This window comes from Melanostigma gelatinosum (genome assembly GCF_949748355.1).
Source record: "Melanostigma gelatinosum genome assembly, chromosome: 1".
Taxonomy (NCBI): Eukaryota; Metazoa; Chordata; class Actinopteri; order Perciformes; family Zoarcidae; genus Melanostigma; species Melanostigma gelatinosum.
The window spans coordinates 17,716,649-17,724,443 of NC_136634.1; the positions used below are offsets into that span (position 1 = coordinate 17,716,649).

At 50.1% G+C, this 7,795-nt stretch overlaps 1 pseudogene across 1 annotated transcript; it reads right to left on the minus strand.

The window, feature by feature from the left end:
• Nucleotides 1-107: 107 nt before the first annotated feature.
• LOC306784991 (cytochrome b-c1 complex subunit Rieske, mitochondrial-like) lies at nt 108-2,733 on the minus strand (annotated as a pseudogene). The gene is made up of 4 exons: nt 2,721-2,733; nt 2,500-2,578; nt 2,230-2,365; nt 108-629 (listed from the first exon to the last, which is right to left on the minus strand). The product of its transcript is annotated as a cytochrome b-c1 complex subunit Rieske, mitochondrial-like (transcript).
• Between the last annotated feature and the right edge of the window lie 5,062 nt (nt 2,734-7,795).

Below are 7,795 nucleotides of genomic sequence, written 5' to 3' on the forward strand. Positions count from 1 at the left end.
GAGGGAAAAGTCAATAGCTCAATCATAGTTTTATTTTATGTCACTCTCACACGGAGCCATCTAAAAGATACATGTTACAGGGAGGAACTGAGACAGATCTCCAGTATTTATCCCACTATGACTACGTCCTCAGTGAACTCATAGAAGGGAACCTCTAGGTTTAGAGGAGCAGGTCCCTTTCTTATCCTTCCTGAAGCATCGTAGTGGGAGCCATGGCACGGACAGTCGTAGCCTCCGAAGTCTCCGGCGTTGGCGATGGGCACACAACCCAGATGGGTGCACACACCGAGGACGATGACCCAGCAGGGGTTAATCACTGTCCTTGTCATGCTGGGGGTCACGGAGCTCCGCCAGATTCACACCCTCCTCTGCTGCGATTTCCTTCTCTGTGAGGTGACGGACAAACAGGCTTTCCTCTCCACTTGAAGGTCATGTTTTTGCCTTCAGGGATGTCAGCGAGCTTGATCTCAATCTGCGATAAGGCCAGGACATCTGCTGATGCGCTCATTGAGGAGACAAACTGGGTGAGAGAAGGACCTTCTCGCCTCGCTGCTCTCCTGGGAGGACTTGTTGGGGTCCGTAACCTCGGGGCGACGGTTGTCTGTAAAGTCAGGAATCTTGACAGACCGCTCCAACAACAGGTCAGGGTAAGAAATTTACATATTTTTAGGGGGCAATTTTTGCCCCCACTGACTGAAATCCAGGGGCATTTAAAAAAAATTGGGGGCACTTTTTGATAGTATATGAGCAACTGTCATCAAATGGCAATAATAAGACTATTAGGCAGTAGTCTACAGATTCAAAGTGTTTTCTTTGATTTTTTTGAACAAAAAACAAACATAAATCAGACAATCATATTCAATTTTATTCTTATTTCTTTGTGGTTATTTATTGTTATGAAAAATTTCAAATGACTATTAACAATTATGTCAACAATGCCTTGATTACATTGTATAGAATTATTGAGAAAAACATTTTTATAGCACCTTCAAAATTTCAAAAATGTGCCATTTGAAGGTATAAATTCAGTTCAGAGTTTTTATTTCGTAAAATATCTTAATTGACTGTCAGTCAGGTATTATTCACTTCCAGCAACCCTCAAATCAAAGAATAAAGACACTTTACGCACAATTTAGGTGTATTTTCCCTTTAACTCACGAGATGCAGGTCGTGTAAGAAATTTGACCATAGAACTGTGTTCAGTAGATATAATAAAAGTGTTTAATAATTCATAATTCATAATTAGTCATAAACATAAGTGTTTTGGAAATGCACAGTTAAGATAAGCATAAAATGTTTTAGGATTAGTAGCTCCAGGCAGAATTTGAGACATGAAGCTTTTGCCAAAGATCCAGAAGTTTATCTTCCATACTGAAGGATTATCATAGAGGGTTTGAGCAATACCAGACAGACATTGAATGTGTTTGTAAGCTCAGGGACAGACAGAGAGACAGACAGGCTAATACACTCCTGGAAGTTAGCCAATAGGAATTGGGATAAATGGAAGGGGAGGAGTTTCGAACGGCTGTGAGGGCGGGATCTAGAAAGCCTTTTTTCTCTCTGTTAGTTACGCCCCGGGGGAATGGACAGAATTTAACTGTAAACCAGTTTTGGTGGAGTTATTATCGCAGCATGTCCACTGTAGGAAGCAGCTGGACACGTGTGGTCTGGCCTCCTCCCGATGGGGTGAGATTCATCCTCCACAGAATTGGCAACCACGAAGGGACACTCTCACGGGCTCGCTGTGTGCGCTGGAGGCAGCGTTGGTCAATCAGGCCTCCTGGGCCCGACACATCGGTACTCAGAGCCTGTGACGAAGGACGACCTCAGACGGGTTTCGGAGAAGCAGCGGAGCAGGAACCGCACTACGCCCGTTGCGGAAGAGGACGGCAGTCAGCTGCTTGCGGACTAATATTAACAGCGTGAAGGAAGTGAAAAGGCTTGAACGAGCTAGGCGGCGCGCAATGACGGCCGTGTCTGTAAATAGATTAGTTTATGTTGCTGTTCGGAGTTTGACTCTCAAGACTGTGTGCGTGCAAACAACCAAAACACACACAATTGCTTGTTTGACGATTGTCAGTAAACTTCTCAAAAGGAACATCTTGTCTGGAGTGCATTCTGAACAATGCCCCCTGGTGGCCACAACTTTTAATGAACCACAGTAAAAATATACAGTCCTTTCCCAGTCAATACAACAAATGGTCCTTCGAGCCGGATCAGAGTGGTCACCGTGGGATTGATTAAAGATGTTTCCATATCAGCAGAGGACTTCACGTCCTGCAGACGCCCGTCCCCGCCGAGAGACACGGCCACCAGCCTGGATGGAAGATTACGCTGTCTCCATGCCAGTACAGCAGCGGCCTTACTACAGCGAGGAGAATTTTCCGGAGAGAAACGCCAGGATGACGCCTCTCACATCTCCCCGGCTAGATGAGGATTGGAGTGCTGCGCAGGGAGCGGCAGCTCAATATCCCTTCCAGCCTGAGTATACAGACACACTTTCCAGAGTACGCCTGCCTCTCATCGACGGAGGACTGCAGCAGAAACGGCGCCAGGGATCCTTGAAGCCCTCCACAGGCTGATGGAAGACAATCACAGGTTGCAGCAACAGATGTCGGACATACACACCTGACCCACCACTGCCGCCACAAAGAGCCCCCTCTCTTTCACAGACGTCTGAGCCCCCTCAGCAGCACGTCGTGCAGGCTGATAACACGTACCGCCCTCTCTCATTCCCCTCACCTGTGCAAGCTAGCAGTCACACTCTGCCTCCAGTGGATAATGATGACTGGCCACCGCCACCACCCCCTGTAACAGAATATGTTGTTTACCAGCCACAACCACCACCACAGGACCTTGTGTCAGAGCTCACAATGCCGCTGAGAGACATGTGGACGAGACGTCAGGTGCAGTCTTTCTGTGGCCCAGAGCCAGTTTATCCTGTTTCCCGGATGCATACACCAGAGTATTGTGAACCTTATACCCCACCAAGGAGGGAGTCACTGCCCAGCAAGCCGTTACCCTCCCACCACAAGGAGACTGTGTACCGCGGTCCTACGCCCAAAATCCCTGTATTCACTAAAGGAGATTCTAGGGAGTTTGCTCGGCTTAAGGTTGCCCTGGAGAACCTGCTGCCTGAGGATGCTACAGAGAGCTTTAAATATCAGATCCTGGTGGACCACCTGAAGTATGAGGAGGCACTGCTCATAGCGGACTCCTACACCAACTCGTTGCAGCCCTACACTGACACGATGGCTAGCCTCATTAAAAACTATGGCCAGCCGCACCAGTTAGCTCTCAGAAAAATCGCTGACCTGATGGATGCCCCGAACATCGCACGTGGAGACACCTGTGGGTTCAAGCAGTTTGCACTGCGATTGAGAGCACTTGTTGGTATGTTAGATCAGCTTGGGGACAGTGGACATACTGAGCTTCACTGTGGGTCACATGTGACATGGCTGTTGTCCAAGCTGCCTCAGGATATGCGTGCTCAGTTCAAGAGGTTCCTGTACCCCATGCGTGTTATCATCCCCAACCTCTTCCACTTTTCAGACTGGCTCGACTATGAGCTGAAGATTCAAGAGACTGTGTACGATTCACTGTACAGAGAGGATAAGAGCAAATCAGGACCACGGCCAGAGAATTACTGCGACAGGAGCAAGAGTGGCAGGAGCACCAGCATCCTGCACACTACAGACCAGCCTGAGAGCTCACCAGCAGCAGTGAAGCCACCCCTAAGTGGACATACTTAGCCAGATAGGACGCCAGACTGCCACTACTGCTTAAACACGCAGCACTTTCTCGACCAGTGTGTAAGCTTTGCACAGCTGACAGTGGAACAAAAAACAGCCTGGATCAAGATCAACAAAAGATGCTGGAGATGCGGCCGCTCGCACCAGGCTGCACAGTGCCGCCTGAAATTTACGTGTCAGAAGTGTAAGGGGAAGCATCTGCAAGTTCTGCATGATGTGAATATAAAACCTGCAGCTGAGAATACGTCCTGCCTTGTCAGCACAACCAATGACGTACTGTACTTGGACAGACGGTCCGGGTGCAGCCAAGTCCTACTCAAAGTAAGTAAGGTGTTGCTGCGCAATGGTGAGCACACCTTAGAGACACATGCCATCCTGGATGATGGGTCGGAGCGGACCATTCTCCTTCCAGCAGCCACGCAGAGACTTAAGCTATCTGGTGAGCCAGAGGATTTGGTTCTCAGAACTGTTCGGCAGGATGTCAGGCTTCTGCAGGGCGCTGCTGTGTCTTTCTCCATCTCCCCAGCCGACCAGCCACAGAAGTCCTTCAAGATACACAGAGCATTTACTGCTGATCAACTGGGTCTGGCTGAGCACACATACCCAATAAATGCGCTTTTGAAGAAACACAAACACCTAAGAGGCCTTCCTCTCCAGGCACTAGACAGAGTGCAACCTCTGTTGTTAATAGGGTCAGACTACCCCCACCTCATCACTCCAGTAGAGCCGGTGCGTCTAGGACCTCCAGGCGGGCCAACGGCAGTGAAGACAAGGTTGCGCTGGACGCTTCAGGGACCAACCAAGCACATCAAGCAGCAGTCAACAGCACAACAATGTCTAAACATATCCACCCTCTCACCTGAGTCTGAGCTTCTGCAGAGTGTAGAGAGATTGTGGCAGCTAGATGTCCTTCCCTACAGGAGTGAGAAGCTTTCCACAAGATCCAGGCAGGATCAGGAAGCAGTCCAACTGTTGGAGGTGTGGCGATAAGCGGACTAACTGTTTTATCAGCGCACAACAACGCCACCCTAGGAGTTGCACCTAGAGATTCACTTTCCCCTGATCTGTATCAGGGTACCAAAGACACTCAGGTTCATTATACAAATGAGCAGGAGACGTGGTTCCAATACAAAATTATCTTTATTCTGCTACACAATGCACTGTTTACAGTTTATACACGAAATCTAAGAGAGCCGTTATACATTTAAAAAGAGGAGGACTGCGGCTTACCAGTGGCGAGGTGGACCAGCGCAGGTGAGGATCCCGAAAGAGGAGGCACCCCGATCACCCGTGTACACAACACTCACACACACAACCACACGTGAGGGTCTCAACCCGGGGCACACCAAACGACACAGCACACAAAGGGAGACACCACCACCTGGAAAGCCAACCCCACCACCTTGGCTTAGCAGCTCCTACTCGGACAAAGAACACAATTATAAAAAGGCTCTGGTTCTTAAGAAAGGAAACAAAACAAAAATAAGCAAAAAGGAAAACAACAACAATAGTTCGGGTTGGCTGATCAGCCACGGGGGGTGATCAGTAACCCAATCTATACACACTAAAAGCCAAAGTGGGCCTTCACATCCGTTGGTCAGAATACACGAAGTGAATGGCTCAGGCTAAAAAGAGGTGGTTCATTAAAACAAGGGTGCTGCTAACAACAGCACAAGACAGGGGCGCAGTGCTGATAACAGCAGCGTCAAACTCTGTAGGCGACACAGCGCCGGTCAGAGTACACCAATCAGGTAGGCCAACGCAGTTAGTTGAACCAAGGCCGTAGACAAAACACCGGTACACAAAACAGCAGCGTCCTTAATTTACGCAGGGTTAGCTGTAGCCGCAGCTCTGGCGGCGTTCCGCTTGAACCCAACCAAAAGTCCCCTGTAATACGGGATAGCAAAAAATGAATAAAAGGATAATTAACACAAAGTATATAAACTAACAGAATAAAATCACCTTACCGATCAGGCAATGTGCGTCGGCTCCAGAAGGGGGGAGGAGGGCATGTAGCGTAGCTACCGGCAGCTATACAAGCAAAGCACTGTCACTAACAGAACACGAGTATATTTAAATCAGGACCCAATCGAGACTCACCGACAGCTCCGCAGGTGAATCACCTGTGCAGGACGAGGGGAGCCCAGAGATAGTCTGCACAGCGGCGGATGTCCAGCAAACCGGAAGCGGGACACGCGTTTGACGTCAGGAGGGAGCAGAGGGGATCCCTGGCGCATTTATGCGATGCCCGCCCACTGCGATTGGCCCGGTAATTAAGGGGACACTGATGCTCCCTTCTGCTACAGAGGCAAAGACCATACGAGTAGACATCGATGGGATCCAGCGCTACGCCACTCCCCTCCTCAGGGTGAAGAACATGCCACAGCTCCAGGCATGTAAGGGGGCTGTGTTAGCCAACCTCCGCAGCACGGAGAGATGCTTGTTACGAGACCCGCAAAGAGCAGCCGCTTACTGCACAGAGATCAGAAAGCTGGAAAAAGCAGGCTATGCAGTGAAAGTGCCAGAGAAGGAGCTTAGCGAAGCAGACGAGTCCTGGTTCATACCACATCACATGGTAAGCCACAACGAAAAAAACAGGATTGTTTTCAATTGCTCTTTTGCATATAAGGGAGACAACCTCAATGAGCTGCTGCTGCCTGGCCCCACTTTAAGTTCCAGTCTGCTAGGGGTACTGCTGCGATTCAGAGAGCACACCATTGCTGTCAGTAGTGATATCAAGGGCATGTTTCACCAGGTGAGGCTGCTCCCTGAGGACAAGCATTTGCTATGCTTCTTGTGGCGCGACCTGAAGACAGAGGAACCACCACGTATCTACACATGGCAAGTCCTTCCGTTTGGCACCACCTGCAGTCCCTGCTGTGCAACTTTCGCATTGCAGATACATGTATTTGACCACAGTCAGCAAGGTGAGGATGTCCGTATCTCCATAGAAAGGTCCTTCTATGTAGACAACCTCCTGCAGAGTCTCTCCTCTGTTGAAGAAGCCCGACGCCTAGTTGACAAACTGACATCATTGCTGGCTACAGGTGGATTTGAACTACGCCAGTGGGCCAGTAACACCCCTGAGGTCATTAGCCACCTGCCCAGAGAAGCCAGATCTGAAAACAGTGAGTTGTGGCTCAACGAGTCAGGCACGGACCCACAAGAGCTCGCCCTGGGACTCCGCTGGCTTTGCAATTCAGACACCTTGAGATACAAATATGGGATGCTGGATAGACCCAAACCCACCATGAGAAATATGTACCGGGTTCTGGCACGCCTGTATGACCCACTGGGCTTTATTGTCCCCTTCACGACGCGGGCTAAGATCCTTGTGCGAAGGAAGCCCTGCTTCCTGGGTCGTGGCGGTGGACTGGCTGTTATCCACCGAGCCGGCATCCTGGTCAAAGAGCTCCCAGTACCTACAACCTCCTCATTCGAGTGTGTTGTCTTCAAACTGGCTGGGTCTGCTCCGCTCCTGGTCGCCCTCATCTACCGCCCACCTAAAGCCTCCACTACCTTCCTGTCTGAGCTTTCTGAGTTGCTCACCTCTCTCTTCTCCATGTCTCCATCAATTTTCCTGCTTGGCGATTTCAACATTCATGTGGACTCCAGCAACTGCAAGTTTGCTACTGAATTCCTGTCACTCCTGGACTGTTTCAGCATCAAGCAACATGTCAAGGGTCCCACCCACAACAAAGGCCACACACTGGACCTGGTGTGCTCTACCGGCCCACCACCCCCCGACCTACAGCGTCTGGACCTGGCTGTATCTGACCATCACGCCATCCTCTTCACTGTTCCTGTCTCCCTGCCCAGGCAGCATCCTAAACGCACCATCATGTTTAGGAACATCAAGACTGTGAGTGCACCAGCCCTATCCAACCTGATAGCTACCTACATGGCCTCGGCTCCCTCCGACTCCACCGTGGACGGCCTGGTAGCCCACTACAACGCTGCCTTATCCCTCAGTCTCAACTCTCTCGCCCACATCAAAACCCGGACTGTTTCCTTCACCCGCCCTGCCCCCTGGTTCACTTCCG